Source organism: Thunnus thynnus, chromosome 3, assembly GCF_963924715.1.
Source record: "Thunnus thynnus chromosome 3, fThuThy2.1, whole genome shotgun sequence".
Classification (NCBI taxonomy): Eukaryota; Metazoa; Chordata; class Actinopteri; order Scombriformes; family Scombridae; genus Thunnus; species Thunnus thynnus.
The window spans coordinates 5,607,833-5,631,414 of NC_089519.1; the positions used below are offsets into that span (position 1 = coordinate 5,607,833).

Below are 23,582 nucleotides of genomic sequence, written 5' to 3' on the forward strand. Positions count from 1 at the left end.
AAAGGGACACAGAGATAAATAGAAATTGGAGAGTGAGATGCGGAAGGATAAAAATGACAAGCGCCAAATGTCTTCATTAAATTCTCATTTCTGGAGTGTTTCATTCTGTCTGCCTCTCTAAACTTTTAATAGCATTCAATGAGTCTCTGCGTCAGGCCTCTCTCTTTTGTTAAGTCTCATTCTCTCCATCATGTATTCCCAGTGTATTCTCCTGACTTTCTGAACTGTGTCTGTTTTTCTGTGTCAGGTCACACTGACGTGCAGCTACTCATTACTCTTTTTCAGACCTTTCTCCATACTTCATATTGACCGTGTTACTGCGACAAAATAGCCCGGCGGAGATTAGATTTTTATTACAACCAACCAATATACTCACAGAGTCAAGCTCATGGTGCTGTGATGGTGAAGTAGTCATGGAGGGGATATAGCATGCAAGGAAACAGACTTTTAAATATTGTTTACATAGATAGGGAGGAATATATTGTATCACCAGGAAACACAAAGTAACCTGTGATGCAGGAGAGAAGAGAAATGTTGACCCTCATACAGACAGTGAAAATTGCTACAGTCTTTCTTCAATCAAAATGTTCTCCAAGCGTCTGAGTTTGTGCGGATGGCAGTCATCGAAAATAAAAGGTTAAGAGATTCCTGTGCCACTACAAGTCTCTGCTCAGTTCAGGGTTTTATGGAAAAGTAACAAACTAATCTAATATCAGAACTCAAGACTGCCCCCACAAGAAAAATGACAACACTTGTCATTTGTTCAATTAACCTGTGTTTAAAAGTTTACCTGACATAATGTATTTGTCAGACGTTATCAGCACAGCAAAGTCTCATAGGGAGCAAGTCAGGATGGAAAGTCAACAAACTCGCTCACTTTGACATGCACTCTATAAATAAAATGTATTATTATTGTTGTTATTATGTCATCGAGCCTACTTTCTCCACTTCCAATATGTAATTGAGTCAGTGTTGGTATATATATATGCTGAGAGGAAAGTGCACATTACTCTCACTCATCCAATCAACATATCAGTCATGAACTTGTGATGTTTGAGAAATGCTTATTCACTTGTGTTTAGTCTTTTTGCTCACACAGGTTTTCTGTAGGGGGACTTTAATCCCCTGATCTGCTTGACCATTTAATAAATAGGAGTGCACTTCCACTTTTTTCCTGCCATAATGTTAGTCAGTTCCAAAGAAGGGAATGTTTACTTGATAACACCATAAACAATATGTATATTTGATTTTACCCCTTGAGGGGGTAAATTTTATTAATAATTTTGTCAAAAATACAATTGAATACCATTAAACTCCAAATTAGGGGGGGATTAATGCCACCTGTGTCAAAGTGGCACTAATTCCAGAGACCCTCCCCGACTGACCACAGACAGCAGATGACGGGGTATAAAATGTTTTGGAAGACAGCGAACTGGTTGGTCTGTTTTTCCCTCTCCAGGAGAATGGAGGAGGGCCAGTGTTTCGTGGACTGTGAAGGTTTTTCCCACCAATTATCTGCAGATGATGAACCTAATGAAACTGTTATTTTTTGTTTTTTTTGTTTGTCTCTCCTTGTTTGTGGCCAGTTTAAATACATTTTTCTATTCTGAAAAATTAATGACTGCTTGCTGGTCCATCCTTCCCACTCACACTACCAACTGTCCTCGAGTAGAACATATATTATTATTATTATTATTATTATTATTTTTGTTATTATTATTATTACAGTATGTAAGACAACTGTTTCTGCATTTGCTACTGACAGTTAACTTTTTCTTTTGACCATAGCTGTGATTGTTCACTAACCATAAACAAGTAGATTTGTAATCCCACAATCTCGCCGAATAGTTTCTATGTTTAACCAAACCTTAACCATATGCAGACCTGCCTACCCTTGACAAATTTTTTGAGTACCACTTCAGCGACCTAGATGCGTCAGATGCGAATTATTGCTGTTCGCACAATGAATTATTGTACATAATTTGCATATATACAGCAGCCAAACAGATGAAGAAGTGAGGGATGCACTGATATGAAAATATTCTTGACACCAATAACAGATTGTTTACAAAAATATCTGCAGATGCCAACAGTTTTAGTTGGTCATTTATGCCTGTCGTCCATTTGTCTTTCACCTGCCTAAACACAGCTTACCAAGGAACACAATTTCATCAAACAATCTCTCTCCCCTCAGTTCTGTCCTTCAGTATCTCATAGTGACAGTTTACTGCTGGCTGTTGTGCACCCTACACTGCACACTGGTAAAGTTAAAATAATGAAAACACCAACACAATGTAGCCCTGAAGTTAGCAACATCCTGTTAGCCAGGCCATCAGCTAGCTAGCTGTTTCGTCAGTCAAATGTATATTAAACCTATGAGTGCTATAGCTCTTTTCATTCAGAAAGATTAGGACTTCCCAGTCAATATAATCTCATAAGCAAGCAAATATATCTGAGAGCATGACAGGTGAAAATACATGGGCTTTACCGTCATTGGTCATTTTTTTATTGGTAGAGCGCGATTGGTAGGAGAAGAAACAATCATGCCAGTTTAACGTCTCAATTGGCTTGGCTATATTTTTTTTATTCATTACTAAAGTGTACAAAAAAAAAAAAACAACTGGCCTGTTTCTGCGTACGTTAAAGTAACAACTCGTACCAGCGTATTTTGATGTTAAAATGCATGTCTCAACGTGTACAGGTTGGCAGGTCTGCGTATGTAGTGGCAGATCAGAAAATGATGAATGGACTGCATTTATATAGCGCCTTTCTAGTCTTATCAACCACACAAAGCACTTTACAATAGATGCCAACATTCACCCATTCACACACACATACATGATGGCAGAAGCTGCCATGCAAGGTGCCAACCTGCTCATCAGGAGCGATACAATGCTTCCTATCCAAAGCACCCCACAATGTTTCTATGCTCACCCATTCACACACACAATCACACAGATGGCTCAGCCTTCTGGAGCAATTTGGGGTTCAGTATCATGCCCAAGGACACTTCGACACGTGGACTAGAGGAGACAGGGATCAAACCACCGACCTTCTGATCAGGTCAACGACCCGCTCTACCTCCTGCACCACAGCCACAATTTGGTTGTTACAGTCAGCTTTGTCATGGATTTGTAAAAGTTTTGGAAGGCAATGACAAACAACATATTTTGTTGTTTAATCTTGAGAATTTGTTGGGAAATTCCACATGCCAGTAACAACTAATATATTAGCAAATTATTCTTGCGTATTTACTCATAAAATTTGATTTGTAACATTTTATGTTTTTGACATGTTCTGCTAACAGGCTGATTGACAAACCAAGTAAACAACGGTGATCTGCAACAAGCCCTGCTTGGCAAAATTAACAAACCAGTCAAACCAGTGCAAACAGCCAGAAGCTGTCAGTCACTCTCTCTCTCTCTCTCTCTGCACTGACTATCCACATATCCAAACAGAGAAATGCAGGCTGAGAAGGAAAAGCATGAAAATGTGATATATATTCTCAACTCCCACTTATAGATCCAATCCAAGCATGAATCTTAAGGCTGAGCAAAAATCAAAACATATATATTAAAGCAATAAGTCACTTAACACAGAATTGTCCTATTGATTTGAGGTGAGCTAAGACACATTATTGTAGAGCATACACAATAAAACCACAAAGCTTGGTCTCGAATGGCTTATTGCTCTTAAAAAGGCAGTAAAACACCATGGTTGTCAAACAGAGGGGAACATACATGTAGAATACATATTTTATTTTTAATGAGCGGATGAAAAATGGTCGCTAAGCAACACAGTCTGTTTGACATACCCAGTATGATTCAAAAAAATTTGCCTCTCAATTATTTCTTTACCCAGATTGTCTTCTTCTATTTTTCTTTTCTTCTTCTAAATAGGCTGAGAGAACAGTGAGGAAGAGCAGTCTTAATGTCAGCAGTGCTATAATACAAGATATTCATGATCAGTGGGATTCACTGTTTGTGTGTATTTTGCAACCCTATTGCCAGATAAGAACGTCGATATTGGAAGATTCTGCAAAACCCCTGGTTATATTAAATGCCAGTGTCCTTAAAACACTGCTTCCTCCTTAAATAACAAGGTGTGTAATCATTTGAACCAATAGGTATCAATATGAATGTAATTCCTAGATATCAGTGTAGTATTTCCATGTGGGAATAGGTGTCAGAAAGAACATACCAGTTAAAAACAGTCACAATACTGATGTATTGCATTAGCAAGGAAAGGAGTCAAATCTACCAGGTGAGTAACATGTTGCATGGTGCAAAGGGTGTTTATTTAAGGATAAGTTCACAATTTTTGAAGTCTATCTTAAAACAATAGTCAAGTGCCCAAATGAACATTGATGCATGTTTTATTTGCTGTCATCATTCCTCATTTTCATACTGGCCATTAAGACATCCTTTCATAATGCATTTTCAATGCAAATAAGTAAAAATCCACAGAATCCACAGTCCTCCTTCCATGCAAAAATGTATTTAAAAGTTTATTTGAAGCTAATTTGAGGCTTCAGTCGTCCAAATTAGTCAAAGCAAGTCAATATCTTTCAAAGTTATTGTCTTTTTAGTGCCAAATTCCCTGTTTTTGTTCTATCCTTCCAGTGCAGCTGAATAGGAAAACAATTTGCTGAGACACATAGAGGGAATATTTTACTAAAAAGACTAAATGTGGAAGATATCCACTTTATTTGGCTAACTTAGATGACTGAAGCATCATATTTTACTCAGAAAAACTTTTAAATGCACTTTTCTTTTCTTTTCCCCATCATTTACATGGGGAGCGCAATTGGAGGGGATCTTCTAATGGTCAGTATGAACAAGAGGAATGATTGCAGCGAGCAAAACATGTTTCACTTTTCATATGGGCACCTGACTATTGTTTTAAGACAGACTTGAAAAATTATGAACCTATCCTTTAAACTTTAGCTGTTTGATTAGACCCTGTTTGACAAATAATAGGGAGTTAATGCATGTCAAGCTTTGCAGTGTTTTCTGTCATGATTTCCTAGCATCAAATTCCAATTTTAAGGGGTAAATCCTTGTAAAAAAACAGCCACTAGAGAATACTGCCATACAAGTAGGTCTTGCTTCAAATGACTTCAAGTACTGCAGTCTAATGCTCTGTTTGGATGATGGTGCTGTCGGGAGCATGACAGAGCAGGGAAAGATTTTCAGTGAGAAAATAAGGCCTGCAAGCAAAAACTAAAATTCCCCTTTGGTTCCCATTTTTGGTTAACTGTTAGGAAAGGTATTTCATAAAATTTCAACAAACTTGCATTGAAATTATGTGATTATAAGTTAGTTAGCTCAGTGTCCAGTGTCATATTATACTTTTAAATACATGTTTTCCCATATTTTGCTAAATGTCTTATATTCTATGTTTTGCTTCTGCATGCTGCAAAACCACATTTGCTATCATGCACACAAATTAATGCAGATACACTGAACTATTTCCATATTGTCTCAAACTGCATCAGTGATTCTATTTTGTATTTATTTCATTCTATGCAAGTCCAATGCACCTTGTGTTTTAGTTTTGCTGACTGACAGACCACACACTTGCCTCTTTGTCATCAATCAATACACTAAATTAAACAGCAATCCAGGGGATAAGATGCTGCATGCGGGAAGAGAGGATAGTGGGGAAGGACACACACACACACACACACACACACACACACACACATACACACACACACAAACACACACACACACAAATACAAACACACACCATGACAATTTCTACACAGCAACATACCCACATTTAACACTTTCTAACTCCATGCACTCACATCTACATATGGGCATACTTAAGACAGAAGGTGATGTAACTACCAGGAGAGGCTACAACCTAACCACACAGCTATCATTATTTGAGCTGCAGGCTACACTACACACACACAAAGATGTACACACAGACACACACAGACCTGTACGTTTTTGTTTTCCCTTTCCTTCAGGCTCACACACACACTCTAATGACCTAGTTTCAAACTGCTGAATTAAGGACTTTAGTGACTTACAGTCTCTTTGTGTTTTCTGAGAGACAGCTGTGGGAGAGCAGACAGCAGCAGACAATCATCATTCTTCACACCAACACACACACACACACACAGATGCACACACACTACAAAAATATCCCTTCTCTTCTGTGTCAGTCTGACGGTCCCAGTCTGTTTGTTAGATAGGAAATGAAATAAGATCAGACTTATTTTTAACTTCGCTGATGTCAAACAGTGCTGCCCTAATTTGGCTTTACACCTTCCAAATGATTTCTGAATGTGAGGAGACATCCTTTATTTGGTGTATTTCAGTGTAATTACACAGTAACTGTGCCTGCACTGGGATTTTGAGAATACTTAAAATGGGATCTAACAAGCATCTTGAAGATACAAGACCCACTTGATCCATGTGTCAAAAACGTCTTGGTGGAGGAAAAAGGTTACGTTTTTATCCGCTCAGTTTAAAATGACTGCAAAAGGCACAAGTGGTAGAGCATTTTTCAACGGATGGTTCATAAACCGGATGCTCTCGGACTCATAATCCATGCCCACGAATTCGTAAACCATGCATAGATTTGTAATCCACAAATGACATTTTTCTCCGTAGAACTTCCATATTCCTAAGCATGCCGTGCACTGTATTACGTCACAGATCAGCTGTTTGTGTCAGAAGATGCTGCTGCAGCATTAGGGCTTGGCGATATGACCAAAATCTCATATCCTGATATAGGTAATTTCATTTCCCAATAACGATACCTATCCCAATATAGCACATTTTAATTCGATGAATAAATAGATGGTCCGTGCTGCTTCACGATTTTCTTTGTGTAATATTGTATTTATTGTGCTTTTCACTCCAAAACCAACCTTTCAGTTTGAGGCTACTGGGGAAGCAGCTAACGTTAGCTTCCAAGGCTTACATGTTAGCCAAACTTTGTGCCACTAGGCACTTCCATTTATGGTGTGACTGCTTGTCCATAAGGTAGATTTAATCCTATATTGTGTTGTGCATTGAATGTTTCACAGCTTTCATTGTGTGTTTTGCACCTCATTTGGATATATACTCATGTAAGTCTGAGTGAAATGTCTAAGTTTATGGGAGAAGTGAGTTAACTGGACCTTCTTCAGTCATATGTATATACAAGGATTTGGGGTATTTTGACCTGCATTTTTGATTTATTAAGATCTAGTGTGGTCTTTGTGTTCACAAATGTGTATATTACCAGCAATGTGTTTGTGCATGCAGACACCAAAGTAAAGAAATGTTCTAAATAATATAGTGATGGTCAAGTGTCCCTATTTGACAGGTATGGGACCTCCATTTGTAAACTTATACATAAATTCACCATTTGACTGCACCAAGATAACCTGGAAACAGCCAGGGGGAAACTAGCAGCTGTTAAGCAGAGAGCAGAGTCCATCATTGAGACAGTGACACCTTTAGGTTGTTGAAATGAAACAATGAGTGAAATGAAAGTGCTAACTTTTTTGGTAGTCTGGCAATGTTAGGACCATGCAGGAGGATGACTATCCTAAATATAGAGCAAATGCAACCAGGGAGTTTTTTATGACCCAGCAGTGGGATGTTCTCCGCTAGCATTGTCATTCACCTGACCTCAGTCCAGCTGAGCAGGTGTGTCACTCGCTGAAAATCAGACCGAAGGCAAAAATCCAGTTTGCAGTTCAGGTCTGGCATAGAATCACCAGGGGAGATATAAGTGTCCTCTGGGGTCACAGACTTCAGACAGTCAATGAATGAAAACAGTTTGACTCCAAGTATTGAATACAAACGTTTGACAAATTAAAGGAAAAACTGGTACAGGTCTGAATGCTTGACCCCTACAGTGAGTGGATCCGGTGGCTCTGTTATGCTTTGGGGGGCATTTTGCTGGCATGGTTTGGGTCCGCTTGTCCCCTTAGAGGGAAGGGTCACTGCAAATCAATACAAAGTTGAGTTGTTCTGTGTCATCATCTTTATCCTATGATGAAATTTTTCTATCCTGATGGGAGCGGTCTCTTCCAGGACGACAGTGCCCCAATTCACAGGGCACGAGGGGTCACTGAATGGAGAATTTAGAGCATTTTAAATGTATTACAATGTTGGACCTCAAACCATGAGGTCACACAGAGAAGACCTACATGTACCCGCTGAGGCCTGACCACGAGGTGCTCTTTCCTTTGTCCCTCTGAGACAAAGGAACAGTGCCAAAAATGCTGCTAACAGACAATGGGAGTCCATTGCAAACTCCATTTCCAGTGATGCTTTGCAATTTTCACACCTCAGCAGGGAACAGTCAACATACAGTCTCTCATTAGCGGAGACGCTCCTGCACAGGGGAGTGTCCTGATGACACAGCCATGACATCAACGCCCCTTTAAAAACTTAACTCACCCTGAAGAACATGCCTTTATTGTGAACTGAGCTAGGAGGAACTTTGTCTTTCTGTGAGTCAGCTTCACTAACGTAGGTACCCCGCGCATGTGTTTTTCCCCTCACCGAAGTCTTTCCCCTCGCAGGACGAGACGAGACTTTGCTTGTGTTCACCCGAACACCATTCCTGGATCCAAGAGAGACCGCTGCTGCAACCAGCACTCTCAACTCCCTTGAGAAGGAAGAAACTGAGTTTTCTTCAGGAAGAAGCGGAACTTTTCTGCCCCGCTCTCCTTCAACTGAGTCGACTCTGCTGTTTTCTTCGCCACGCCGCCGAGAGCCAGCTCGCCGTGAGACTCGCTGACCGTGCGAGAACGGCCACCATCTGCATCCAAGCCGAGGACAGAGCCGGACAGAAAGACGGACTTCACACGCACCCTGCTCGCTTTCTGAGGCGACCAAGTAAGAGACATAAGTCTGAGCAGAGGCAGTGTTAGTTGTGTGTTCTTTTCAGCATCAGTTGCTGTTGTTTAGCATTTAGCTTTTTAGCTTTATTGCTATTGTTTGTTGTGTGAATTGACGGACGACCGAGTCCATGTGTTCTGCTTTACTCTGAGGAGTATTTTAAGTTTGGAGAGTCCGGTACGTTGAGTAAGGAGAGACGCAGGAAAAAACAAACAAACGTATGATAGTATGACTTACTGAATGTATGACACATTCACTGAGTCTTAACTGACACAACCATCCAACATGCTGTAGAGTAGAAAGTATCGCTGTAGAGTTTGTGATCTTCCACTATTGTGAGTTTAAACAAAGTTTAATCATACAACAGAGTTTGTAAAGAAAGTGATGAATCGATTTATATGACAAACTGGTTTAAAGTTTTACGTAAATGTGGGAAACATTTGGCCAGTTGTATTATACTTAGCCCCTTCTTCTCTGCAAGGCAGTGGAGATGAGAAAGGTTAACGATTCATTAGAAAATGAGGGATGTTTGCAACACTTGAGGCCTGCTGTATGAACTATGATACATTTATAATGTGTGATCTGTCAAATTTGTTTTCTAAAATGCTACTCATGCTCCATTAGGAAGGCTTTGAGCTTGAAATAATTCTCCTGACAGTATATATGGGTCTGGTGAAGCCCAGATAGGGTTAAGCAAGACTGAATTCGGGCTCTTTTGCCACATTTCACTTCCAGTAAATTAAATATTGCCAGTCTTAGCCTTCTACCAGAACATCTTACCATAATGAATCTTGAAGAAACAGGGTAAGATTGCCTGTATTAGTTGGTCACTTCATAACATATCTGACATTATCAATCAAATATCTTTCACCTGAATGAGTTGTCCTGTAAGTATGCAGTAAGTACTCACACTTAGTGACGTTGCATTCAGGATTATGCAAAACTTTAAATCCAATCAAAGGTTGCAGATTATATTCACTGTTTAAAATTCCTCAAATTTCATAACACTGTATCAGGACATTCCCTTTGTCACTATCTATAGGTAAAGTAGTAACTGTTATGTGAGCCACTGCACCGTTCAACAACATGGATGTATTGAAAGAGCTGGATACCGGACTAAAAATGGCGCCCATTCAGTTCAATGAGAATTGCTCAGCTGGTGCATATGCCAAAAAAAAGTTTCTAGCTTCCTGGTTTGCATTGTGTGGCCCGCTGAATATGCGCCCATGAGTTCCCGCTCAGCCCGTATACTTTACATTGTGATGACGTCTCTGATTCTTAAATTGCTTTTCTTGGCTTGAGGAAAGTTTTACAAATATAAAACCTCCATGGATCAAAAACTCATAATAGAAAGAGTCATAATTGACCTTGTTTGCAGCTCAAGGTGTCCTGTCAACAGTTTATAGACATCTCTCTTACAATGGTGGTCTATGGGGAAAATGCTTTTTGGGCCGCAGGGGGATTTTTCACTGCAATACTGAGTGGCCACTGGGAAGAATTGGCTGCAAGCTGTATCCAACTCTTATTATACATCCATGGAGAGTATACCTTTTTCTTTATTTTGAAGAAGACAGAAGTCATATTACAAAAACAAGATGGTTAAGAATTGATACATTTGTACGTCAACTGTACAAAGATAAACCATCTCTTCTAATTATCCAGTAAATTAAATGACAGAACATGAACATTCTTTTCACCTTTCTTTCAGTACTTTCTGCTGTGCAAATAAAAAGCAACTTTCAATTCAACTTTATCAAACCGCTTTTTGACATTTGTCACTAGATTACTCTATCAATCTCTGTGTTCTTTCAAAAATAGAGAAAAAATGAAATAAAGTTTGCTAGAATGATAACAATAAATTTCAATCTGTGCAAAAACAAAAAAAAAGAACAAACGCAGATATTTGGCAAGAAAGATGAACAAGTTAATTTGTGAGAGCTCAAGTCTTGCGTATCACTCCATTAGCTGCAATGAGCCTGTTTTGCACTGCACATCTTTTCAAAATGGGGTTGCAGGCTTGATACTGCCACTCTCAAGTCATGATCAATGTTGAGCTTAGATCTGTATTTTTGTTTTCAGTGAGTCAACAGCAGAAAAGCCCGTCTCACAGAGATAAGATGTGGTGAAGGGCAGCAGAATGCCCACAGCCCTTCGCCCCATGAGTGGATGCTCCCTCTCCACACCAAGCCAGGAATCACTCAGCGTCTGAGCTGTGAAATGAACTGGTCCTCCTCAGCAGGTGCTGCTGCATGGAATGGATCTCTCACTCAGTCATACTGAGCACTGTTGTTTTGGAAGTGTTTTTGAAAGAATCCTCTCAGGGAAGATATGTGCTCTTTAAGACCTGGAATCTCTGTGGTGGCTCCAGAATCACTGGTTTCAGCAAATTCACTCATATTTCTCAAAGGAGTCAGTATTTCCTTGATCAAGTCGCCTGCCCCACATCTCAAGCTCTCAAGTGAATGTGCTGATCTTCTCTGCCAGGTGAGGAAGGTGCTTGTCTCTGCCTTGAAGCTAAAGATTTAATTCATTCATAGATAGGCCAGTTTCATCAGAAATTGTTCATCACTAAACTTGCTTGCAACTTCATGCATACGCTCCAAAAACACCACAGTTGAATGTACAGCTGTAACTAAATGTAACAAGGAGAACTACCACAAAATATATATGACTTACTCTGTAACTACAGCAAAGCAAAAATGTGATTCCATCCTATCATGTTGCAATCTGGCAGCAGTCTTCTCCTTTCCCCCCTGTTTCATACATTGTCTTTGATACAGGGCAGCCAGCAGCGAACGACCCTCTCAGCCTTTCAAATGACATTCTGCAGTGTAACCCTTGAGGAGGCAGAGCCATGAAAGACTGTGATGGATGATGGGAAGGAGTTCTCAGTGATGGATTTGGATCAGGATATGTTGTGACACATTATACGGGGCAGCTGACACAGAAATCCCATTCCTCAATACACACACATACAACAAACACACATGTATACAGTGATACACACATTGAGGATGACAGCATCAACTAATTTTCTCATCTCTCTTTCTGTCCGTGCTTTTCAAGTGTATCTGCAAGAAGGATAAAGAGGACAAAAAGAGAGAATGATCTCTGTTTGTGTGTTTTTTCTGTGCACATACGTGCACATCTGCAAATTGCATGTGCGCTTGTGCGTCTCCTGTGTCCAGCCTCAGCAATCAGGTTGTAACATCATCTCCCATTTTAAGGAACATAACTGTCAGTTTCACAATAAAAGCCCCCTCCTGCCTTCTTGATTTGTTTGGATACCGTCTGAGCCTGTTATATAAAACTCTCCTGGCATTCTTTCCTTTCAGCCTCTGTCTTTTCAGTCCCACCTGCAGGTATTTCTGAAGGAGCTTCCTCAAACAAATAACAGTGCTGAATGTAGAGGGAATAACCACATCAGATAGCTTTTGTTTCTGTCTCTTTAAGCAAAAGAAACCAGAAGAAGGGAAGTGAAAGTCAAAGAAAAAAAAAAACTTTGGGGGATGTTTACTTGATCTGCCTTGTCATCTACACTGGGGAGGAGTGGTACAACCCCAAGGGGTAAACTCCATCTCTTAAGAATGATGAATTAAGCACACCTCCGTTCATCTTTTAAAATCAGCAAAACATATTTCAAGCCAAGCTTTGTCTGTGTGTTACTTACTCTTTTTTTAACCATAAGTATCAATGTTCTGAATGTCAATTTTAGAGTTTAAGGCTGGCAATTTTCAGTATTCTTCTTATCATCAACAAATCCCAAGACTAAAACCTACATTTAATTGATCTTACTAACAAGTGTTGCCTGTATAGTCAAGTCCTGGTACACACCTGTTTGAAGGACAGTACCCAGCTTTTGAAATAAATTATTTTGCATTTACAAAAAATAAAACAATATATTTAGGAGCCCTTTTTTAGAGATTTATGTCTTTAGCAGAAGCCAGTGGGTTTGGGGTCGAGTGTCACAGACAGAGTAAGGAAGTCAGAAAGAAAGAGATGGACAGTCTTGGGATTTGTTGACCATAATAAAAAAATAAAAAAATAGAATAACACCAGTCTTATTCAGACAGCTTAACCTCTACAACCTGGTTCCATCTTTCCAATGATTTTTGTAACCTCCCCTGTGAACACACAGAAAAAGAGAGGAAAAAGAATTTATTGAAAGGGAAAGATGTGACCCCGCGGTTTTGTGTAAGGTTGAGTTGCTCCTTTCTTGCTCTTCATGTTCAAAGGCAGCGAGATGAGAGTCATGTCTGAAGAAAAGATGGAAGGCCATCACAAAGAAAAAGAGTGAATACGTGGCTGCAACTCCAAGTATTTGACATCAGCTGGCGTTTTCAAGATGTACATCACTGGACTCAAATTTAGTATAAAAATTTATATCTGAACTCAGTGTGTGCGTCAGGTCGATGCCTTCTCTACTCCCTGTTAAGCAGGAACGCTAACTGAAATAGTGTGAGCTCCAAGATTGGAAGAAACAATGGTCCCCTTGGACAAACAATAGCATATAGGCAAGACCTGAACAAATGAAGTACTGAAGTTAATGCAGCAAGTTATTACAACAACAGAATGTATCGATAATCAATAAAGATTCATTGTCTTTGTTAACATATTTCAAGGTCAACAGGGATTTACAAATGAACAGTTTGCAGCATATACGCAGGATCTTCAAAATGTGCTTCATTGCTATACATATGGGGTAGCATATGGACAGAAATGTATCCGTCTGCAAATGTTTTCCTTATTATCAAGCCAGATGCTCCTGCTATAGGGACCCAAACAAGTGTAAGATGAGATTTATTTTTGTGAAGAATTGTTTTGAAGATGATCCTCTTTTGGTATTGGTTGGATGTTTTTTTGATTAATGCTTCATAATTTGATAAATATATACTTTATATTTTTATGTAAATGTAAATGCAGCTTGTCTGTAGTGTTACAACAATTTAGATTGGGCGCAGTGATCTGCTGCACAGTGAAGTGATGTATCAAGTTTGTTATCCGTGTTCTGGGGTCCTACTTCTTTGAACGGACATTAAAAGTACACACATTGATCTGTCGCTGCCCTGTGCTGTTTCTTACCCACGACCCGAAATAGATTTAATCAAGTTAACGCTAACATACACCTGTGTTACAAAAGGTACACCGTGTTTGCTGAAAATGTGTTTCGCCAGGGAAACATCCCTGTGGATCCCAGAAGAGAAGATTTGAAATTACTACTGTAAAATACAACGAAATTATACTGTTATAATCCAAAACATAAGGTGAAAAAAATATTTTCTTTTCCCATCATTGCATAACTCATGCAGTGTCAAAATGTCAATACTGGCTCCCGAATGGTGTAAACTTTCTCTACAATCTCTGGTATGTCACTTCTGAGAGGGATAGCTTTTCTTGGTATGTACAGAAAAATACTGATGTAGAAGTAGCTGTCAGAGCACGTGCTAATGAAAATTTTATCATCAAACTGGTTTACAAAGACTTCACAGAGAATGAATTTAACCTTGGTCTAACAAATCAAAAATCAATCACAGACAAAATGATGTAATACACTATGCAAAAAATCCAACAAAAAAAGAAGGAAACAAACAGCAGTGTTGTAAAGCCTGAAAAAAAATTTAATAAACTTTGGTGGTGTGTGTCAGAGAGACATTATGATTTATAGTAGCTACAGAAGCCTCAAGAGGCAAGCAAGAAAAAAATCCATTTTCTAAGTCTGATCTAAATTGTTAGCTCTCCTTAAGTTTATGACTTAAGAACAGGTGGGATAATCTTATCTTTCTAAATTCCTTATTTTTTATTTCATCCGTGACACAACTGAAAAAATGTAGAAATGTATTTTAATCAGCATTAATCTGCTGTTAGCGTTAGCTATACTGTCGTTAGCTATACTGACATTAATTGTTAGCCCACTAGCTAGTGAGTGAAAAACATATTGTTCATGGTTAACCAACAGCTACAACATAGCACAAAAAGTAAGGAAATTGCTGGTTGAAGAATGGGATGCCATCCTTCAGCAGTGTGTGACCAGGCTGGTGACCAGGTTGTTGTGGCTGTGTATGGTTCTTCCACACGCTACTGAGGCTCCTGTTTGTTAAATGAATAAATTGTTAAACTGCCAATATGTCTTGTTTCTTCAAACTTCAATCATCCAATCCATTAAACACCAAACAACGTCAATGGCAGAATAAGCTGTTTGGCATTGGCAGAGAAGATTTGGCAAATTTTTCATGGGCGCAACCCACATATTCAGCTCTGCTGCTCATCCCACAAATGCATGTTCCTTACAAATGTGGCACCATTTAAAAGAGAAATAAATAGGCTTTCCAACGGTATAAGATTTATTGCCAAGAAGCATTGTTACAACAAAGAAATAATCTACCAAACACACATTTCCTTACTTTTTGTGCTATGTTTAGATTAAGCCGACTGCATAGCTAATGTTAGTTTACTGTAATGTTAGTCATGGTAACAGGAACACTTCACCCCTTAAGGGTGGGATGTTTTTAAAAAAGGATTAAAATTAAATTAAAAGAAACCCTTATGAGTGGGACATTTGGACACTCGCTAAGGGAATAGGATAATTTTGTACATTTAATGATAGCTATACAAAACAGAATAAGCACTTTGGATGCATTTTGATTTTGGCAATTTTAATGAATATGGTTATTATTCATACTTATGATATAGAATTGGATGCTGTTTATTAAATATTGCAATTTTAGTGTGATGCTTATTCTTAATCAGTCCTTCAGTTGACAGTTGAGCCATTGGTACTTAGACAATTGGTTCACAAACCTTTAATGTCAAAGCCCCACAAATTGATATGTAACAAGCTGTGACCCCCATTTGATAAGATTTTTGTCCTGGGGACCCATATCTGAGGAGAAAGTTATTAGATATGATTTAGTAAAGAAACTCCATAACTGTACTGTAGGTGAGGAGATGACCATGGAGAGAGTGAAACCTCTGATCAGAATAGTCATTCTTATACATTGTGCTGACTTCTAGTGAATAGAATATCAGTAAAATTGAACTACTACCCATTTTTATGGGGACCCCCTGGAACCACCTCAAGGACCCCCGGGGGTCCCCAGACCCTGCTTTGAGAACCAATGACTTAGACCAATCTAAATCACCCTTGAGGCCAGTCGTTTGTTTAATATTCCCGAGGGAAGTCCAACATTTGACTTGTGGGTCTAATAATTCCATCCTAGAGGTTTAAGCCACCTCGGTGAAGGAGGAGTCCATGTAAGGTTAATAAGCCTTGTTTATTTATTTAATGAATAAAATACTGAAGTAACAGCAACTATGACTCTGAATATTGCTGTCTTGTTTCACAGAGGGCAGAATGAGACCTACTCACTGTTGGGGAGAAATTCAAACTTGATGAGCTGTGTGTGGGTAAGGTTTTATAAAGTATGACCCAAGCATATTGGACAAGTGAGCTAAACTTGATTTTGTTGGCAGATAAAAGTGCTCAGAGAAAATAAGAATGTGCTGTTAGTCTTACCTCATGAATACTTTTATGCAAAACACAGTAATGATTGTACAACGTGCAGTGCATTAAAAAGACTCCATTTGAGCTCACTCTCTCAGTATGCCTCAAGACCCTTCCCTCTGTTTGACATGATATATCATATACGATGTAAGATTACCACCATGGCCATTTGCATGCATGTACGTTAGGATAATATTCATACATTTGGTGTAAAATTGGCCCCTTTCTATGCGAATAAGCCTCGTTGCAAAAACCGTCTAATTCACAAAGACCAGTGTAATTGCCACACGCAATTAGGGTGAAATTATTAGCGTCGTCAGATAGTTGGTCTTAACTGTGTGCACACTAACTCCTCACTCACTCTCTCTCTCTTCAAAGTTCTTTTCAAGCTTGTGAGATTTTAATGATATTGAATTGATATTGAATGATATTAAGAGGAAAATCTACTGTCAGATATGGGACTAGTAAAAATGGGAAAGTAGAAATAATAGCGCTGACGGAGCTCAGGATTCATCCGTACAGTAAGGGGCTGCTTTATCACAAACAATTCCATCGTATAAACCTGGAATGTGTGTCTAACAGCAGACCTGTAGGTGTGTAGCAAAACACAGAACGTTAATTACCATCAGATCCTGACGGATCCGGTGTTAACGAAGTTACCGCTGCTGTGCCACGTGCGTAAATGCGCACAGCCTCTTTCTCAGTTTGGAGACGCACTTATCGTTTCAGCTGCTGTGTGGTGCTGCGGCCTGCTGTGACACACAGAAATCCCAGATCCATTCAGTGACACCTGAACAATATTATTGTGAGATCGAGACATTAATCTAACACGCTTCAGACCTGCTTGAGTCACATTAGTTCAGTAGATTATGTTATAGATGCGAGAAATAAAAGAAGCAAAATACATGAAAGTTGGTTTGTGATTGCGGAGAGCTCTGTGTGTGCACACCTCTGCTAATTACAGACAGCAATTTGAGACTTTTGTGCTTTCTGCAATTTCCATTATGGACCAATCTGTGTGCTGAAATATGGAGAAAGCCTGAAACACTGGAAACAGCTTCGTTACTCAATCAGACACAAAACAAGGGCAAATTGCTATCAGCTACAAAACTATCTTTCGTGAATAAGACCTTGAAACGAGGCAGATTGTGGGTGCAAATACTGCGCAATTCGTGGTGCTATCAGCAGGCGCAATCCATTCTTTGTGGATTTGGCCCTTAATATAATGATGTTAATTCAGTCAGAAAAAAGCTTATTGTGGAAAGTTAATGTCAGGAGTAGGGGTGTGCCCGAACAAATACGTTATTCGGCAAAGCACAGATAGTGGCTTTTTTATGAACATCTATTTCATACAAAGATTTTAAAAATGATTTGTTTTTAGGAAGAAAATAAATAAATAAATAAAAACAGCATGTTTCAACGAGTGGAGTCACATCAAACTGCGACATGATGCACATTTACTTATTTGGACATCACTCCCGGAGTTTGGGGTGTTTCCCAGAGATAAAACTGAGCTGAGCCTAATAAGCTATGATTAAATATGTTTTCTGTAATATGAAAGGACTCAATGTTTAAATGTAAGAATTAAGAATTAAGTTTAAGCAGAAGTAAGTAATTTAATTTAAATTATTTCATTAGTTAATAATAAGTTCATGCACCCTGGTAAAATAAGTACTGCCCCTTTAAGAGAGAGAGAGTGCCCGTATGCAACACCCATAGGCAGTCAGTTAAGGATTAATTAGTTCATGCATGGTGGAGCTGTGGAGGCACACGGTTTCTTACCGTGTACTTTGGAATTTATTCTGTTATCCTGAACTTACTGGACCTTACAATAAAGGTGTTAATTGTTTCATCATATAAAGACTGGTGTGGATAATTTCAGGCTACAGCTGGACATGTGTAAGCCACTTTGCCTCTACACTCTGTCTTGCTTTATTTTTTACCCTTTCTCTTATTGGGAATGTTTGTGGAATTGGCAGCCGTAGAAGAAGAACTCAAAATGTTTTGCTTAAGTTAAACTATTAACAACACACAGTAAAAATACTGTAAAAGTCCTGCATTCAAATTTTCACTTAAAAGTGAAGAGTGAAAGAGAGATATTATTAGCACAATGTACTTAAATGGCTGCATTATTTATCTTCAAGGTGGAGCTTTTAATTCTTATATAATAATGGATAGTTTAGTCAATAATATTGACTATATACATATTTTATTTGTTTTGTGAGTAAAATCTGAATCTGCAACATAACCAGTAACATTTATCTGTCAGGTAAATGTAGTGTTACAATGCTTTCCTCTGAAGTAGTTACTCCGGGGTACAGTGAGTTAGAATAATAACATAATTTGTTTATTTTTATTTTCCATATCTAAATATCATAATAAATCTATAGCTGCCTCTGGCCCTTTGTAGTTGGGTGCCCCCAGGCAGTTGCCTATCTTGCCTAATGGGAAGATCTGACCCTGCCTAAATCTTCACTGGTGCAGCAAGTGGTTTTAGAAGTCACATAATAACTTACATGCTCAACTGTGTGTCACCGAGGGATTTCAGGGACACATAAGAGACAGGACTGTATAATTTATTTTAGCAGTCGGCTGGTCGGATTCTGTAGTCACAAACACACAACCTGATGTTCGCGTTCAAGGATAACTGAAAGACAAAAAACAATAAAGGTTTCAGTATCACACATTATAATTAGTGTCAAGAAATTCAAGAGAAAGAGATTAGTGTCCTCAGCCATAGCACATATTAATTTCTGCTCACTGTGTTATGCTAAATTCTTTGAAGTAAACCAAGGGCAAAAGATAAAATTCTTCTAATCTAATCACTGTTTCAAAACTATTTGGCTTTCAGAATAAAAAATAACGTCCATGAATTATTTCTTTGTGTCTTCCTTCATTTGAAAAAGGTTTTTCATCTTTATCTCTAGTGCCTTTAAATTCTTTGCAGGAATTTTTTGTCAGTATTTAATATACACGTTTTATACAAATTAAGCTTGTGTGATCAAATATATGTGTATTCATGGGCCAAAATGTTTGTGTGTCCTCATGTGTCTTGCCTTGTAAATAGAGTAGAAAGTTTGTGTGTCTGTGTTTAGTCCAGTGCAAACAGGAAGTGTGTTTGTTTTCTTATCCAAAGTGTGTGTGTGTGTGCACAAACCATGTTTGTTTGCGTGTATGTGAACAAGGTTGTAATTAAACCCAAATCTATTACATTACAGTAGGGAGGATTTCAGGGGGATTCATCTCTACAAAGGCACCGCTTATACCTCCTCCTCCAATCCTTTTTAATTTGAGGGATATGTTTATCCATTTTTGTGATAAATTGCACACAATACATCTTTGGCGCTTGCACAAATGAAAACTTTAATTAAAATTGAAACAGTGGGTTTTGACTATTCATGAAGGTGTTGTTGTGTTTTCTCGCACATACCTGACTGATAGTTGACAGAGCGCTTATGTACTGTATGTGTCCAACACTTTGGGGTCTTGTCACAAGTGAGACTAGTGAGACTAAAAACATACTTGCATCTGTTTTTCTGACCTTTACGGATAACCCAAGCAGATTATAACGTATGCAGTAATATTTTGCTCATGAGGAGAATCTTTAAACGGGTTGCAACTCTGATGTAGAGGAAAATTAAATGATAAGTGAGCCATGAACTCTAAAAAACAATCTGCAGTAGTATAAACTTGCAATAAAATGAACAAAAGTCAGCATATGATTTGAAGCTGTAGAATGTGTCTTTCTGACATTGACATGAAATAAATGGGGCACACTGGCACTGACTGCCGTTCTACTGAATCACAGCTCACCCTTTTCATGGTTTTCTGACTTAATAACTTTAAAGTTTAATACAAAAATGTATAAAATGTGCATTTACTGAATAAAGATTATGAAAATAAAATGTACATTTCTTGTTAGAAATGTTACCAAAGTGCATTTCAATGCCAACACTATCTTAACATATTGTATTTTCCACTGAGAATAAAAGGAATGCCAGTGATTTTGTTTGTTTTCACAGACAGAAACTTGACGAGCATGCAGGCCAGTAGAAAAGAACAGACAAAAAAAAAATGTAAAAATGAAGGTATTTCACAATTTTAGAGTTGTTACTGTGAATACTAATAATTGAATTGGATTGAATAACTGACTATGAAAACTAGAAATGTTGGTACTATTCATGTTAGCCCCATAGTATGGATGATCTTCAAAGTAAAATACTGGATTTAAGGAATAGCCAAAATACAGTAGATACAGCGAGGTGCTTTTGAGCACCGTTGTTTAGACATTTTTCACAAATGTGAATTAAACATATTTTGCATATTTACCAGATAATGATTTGCATCATTATCTGGTACTTTAAGCCACATATGTTTACTTATATTAATACGAATTATCACAATTATAATCATAACAGATGTAATGTACAGTATATTCTTACAAAGTATAAAGTACTTTACAGAAAGATAGAAATAGAGAATTGATAAAGGCAAAGGGTTACATATGAAAAAATAGACACTGAGAGCAACAATTCATTTTCTCAGACAGCGACACAAAAATGATGCAGCTTCTTTTTTCAGACATTAAGCTGCAGAAGACAAAGAAAACATGACACACAGAGATTTAACTATTAATGTAACTTATTGTCCTCTCTGACGTCAGCGCAAAAAGTTATTCACATTCACCAAACTTTCCAAAACTTTGGGTCTTCTAGAAGTGAGGGCAAAATATCTCGCAAGAGAGGGTTAATTATGATCATCATTATTTCTATGACCACACTACACCTCTCCATCCTGAGGATATAACAACAGTGGTATACCGCTTTTTATTGAATTTTACCATCTAGCAAAATTCTTCCCTGGGAAGGAATTGGTGAAAATAGCAGTCCGCTGACACATTCTGTCTTTAAAACTGCTCTCATCCATCTTATTTACATCAGGATGCAGTGTCTCTTGGAAAACAACACGTAGAAAAAGGAGAACGCAAACTCTAACTCAGAACCCTTGACACTATTGTGTTTTCTGCATCTCTGAAATGTTTATTCATCTTCACTATTGCTGAAATCTATCCTTATTATGTCTGCCCGTGGTAGTATGAAAACAACATCCAAGCTCTCTCTGTCTCTCTCACTCTCTCTTTTACACACACACACACACACACACACACACACACACACACACACACTCACACCCCTATTGTTCGATAGTAAAATACAAACCTTCAGATTTCTAGCTGAAATAAAAAGAAGGAAAAAAGCACAAAGAAATCATTTGTAGAACACAGCCATGTTTCAAACCTTAATGATAATTAAGGCTTAATACATTTTGCAGCGGCAGCAGGAAACGTGGAAGGGTTGACACCATCTTCGGCTGTGCTAAGATTAATTATTGCTATTTTTCTTTAAGGGGACAAAGTAACTCAAGTTCCCTTTTCTCATGCTAGACAGAGAGGGGGGAACAATACACCATTAAGTCCGAACCAGGCCAGTCAAGGCTCCATTATCATTTCAATTCAAATACAGACCTGTATAACACCGACTTGTAGCTCTTATAGAGTCCACACAATGCACAAGTCAAGGTGATGAATGGAAATGTGATGCAAAAAAGCTTCTGTATGAAAAGGAAGATGGGAGAAATGCCTACTCAATAGTTTTAGAGGAGTATGCTTACCTTATGTAAGCTCGAGGTGTCTATGTTCGTCATCTGTACAGTGTGTACATCTTTACCGTTGTTGACCTTTGTGTGTACAGGCTGTCACTGTTGATGTATATACGGACGCATTTCAGGTGAAAAGGCAGCATTTTGTCAAGCATTGAAAATCTGCTGATGGAAACGCATCTGCATTTCATAGCAGATGAGGCCAAGGAGTGACTGAAAGAAAGAGAAAGGGGCAAAAGAGTCAGATGAGGAGTGAAAGCAGGGAATAATGTGGCACCAAAGGTCAATAGCACATGCAGAAAAAAACTAGATAGATTCTTCTGTGGAAATACTTGAGCCTTGAGTCTTTAGTACGTGTCATATTTATGTCACTTGTAGTAATTGGGAAATAAAAGTAAATATTTTATGTTGATGATAAGAAAAAATATTTGCTTTAAGCTAACTTTAATGTTAATTTTTATGAATGTTAATCAACTTTGAACAAATTAACCTGTTGCTGTTATGAATTCAAATTTACATCTGTTATGGTATTGCTAGCAGGCTATACTCTTCCAAATTCTGAGCTCTACTGGAACTAAAAAAAATAGTCGAAGTCCTCCAAAGTGGATAAATCTGTAATGTCTTTTTCAGCCTCACGACTGAAAATATCACAGGAGATTAAATAGATGAGCGGCGGACAAAAGGAATAACATGCAAACAAAGTGAACGTCACAACTGGAAGTCAGACGAACTTGCATGTCAGGTGCTGAAATGCTGCCAAAATGTCATGAGGTGAGAAATAAGATGAAATATTCTGTGTTTTTTAGTAGTTAGGTAAGGAGATGATGGTTGTGAATACTGAAACAAGCATTAACATGTGATATATAGGAATAAGTTCATATCCTCACTCTCAGTTTGCGTTCAGTTTGTATGTGTGATCATGTTATTAAGCTTGAGATGAGTTTTTATCTCTGCTTGTAAGATACAAACACACTATATAATCATTTATTATGATGACCAGAGACCCATCTTCAGAATATTTAACAATGCACAGACCACAAATATATGACAAATAAACACCATAACTGTTCTCTCCACACTCCGACACACTCGTACCACTATACGCCTCTTGTAAAGAGAAAAATTATGGATGCACATTCATTTGAATTTCTTGCTTATAATTTCACTTACATACATCAAACTGATTTTCTATGGAGTGGTCAAAGCACAGGACCACCTACGGTTCGAGATTAAGTGTGTTGCTCAAGGGTTGCTCATGTATTGGTAGGTGGTATACAAACAGAAGAAAAAAAAAATCAGCACAAGAACATTAGTCATACATTTACCAGCCAGCAAGGTCCTAGAGATCAGACTGGCAACCAGCAAACCAGAACATGTAATCCTGCTGCCTCTCCTCCTTCAGATTAGCCTGAAGAACAGCCTCAATCAGGATTATGAAGCAACTGATCGCCTGTAGCAATGGATTACATTTAGCACAGATCCTGTGCAGAATATGTTGCTCAATGGACTGAAGAACATTCAGAATTGTAGGTCTAAATTTAGCTTTTGTTTGTCAAATGTTCTGA

General features: G+C 38.3%; 1 long non-coding RNA gene across 1 annotated transcript; it reads left to right on the top strand.

Moving 5' to 3' along the window:
- Positions 1 to 8,482: 8,482 nt before the first annotated feature.
- LOC137180531 (uncharacterized) lies at positions 8,483 to 13,910 on the top strand. Its single transcript, XR_010927985.1, has 3 exons — positions 8,483 to 8,855; positions 10,938 to 11,342; positions 11,639 to 13,910. It is a non-coding gene; the product is annotated as an uncharacterized lncRNA (long non-coding RNA).
- The last annotated feature ends 9,672 nt before the right edge of the window (positions 13,911 to 23,582 follow it).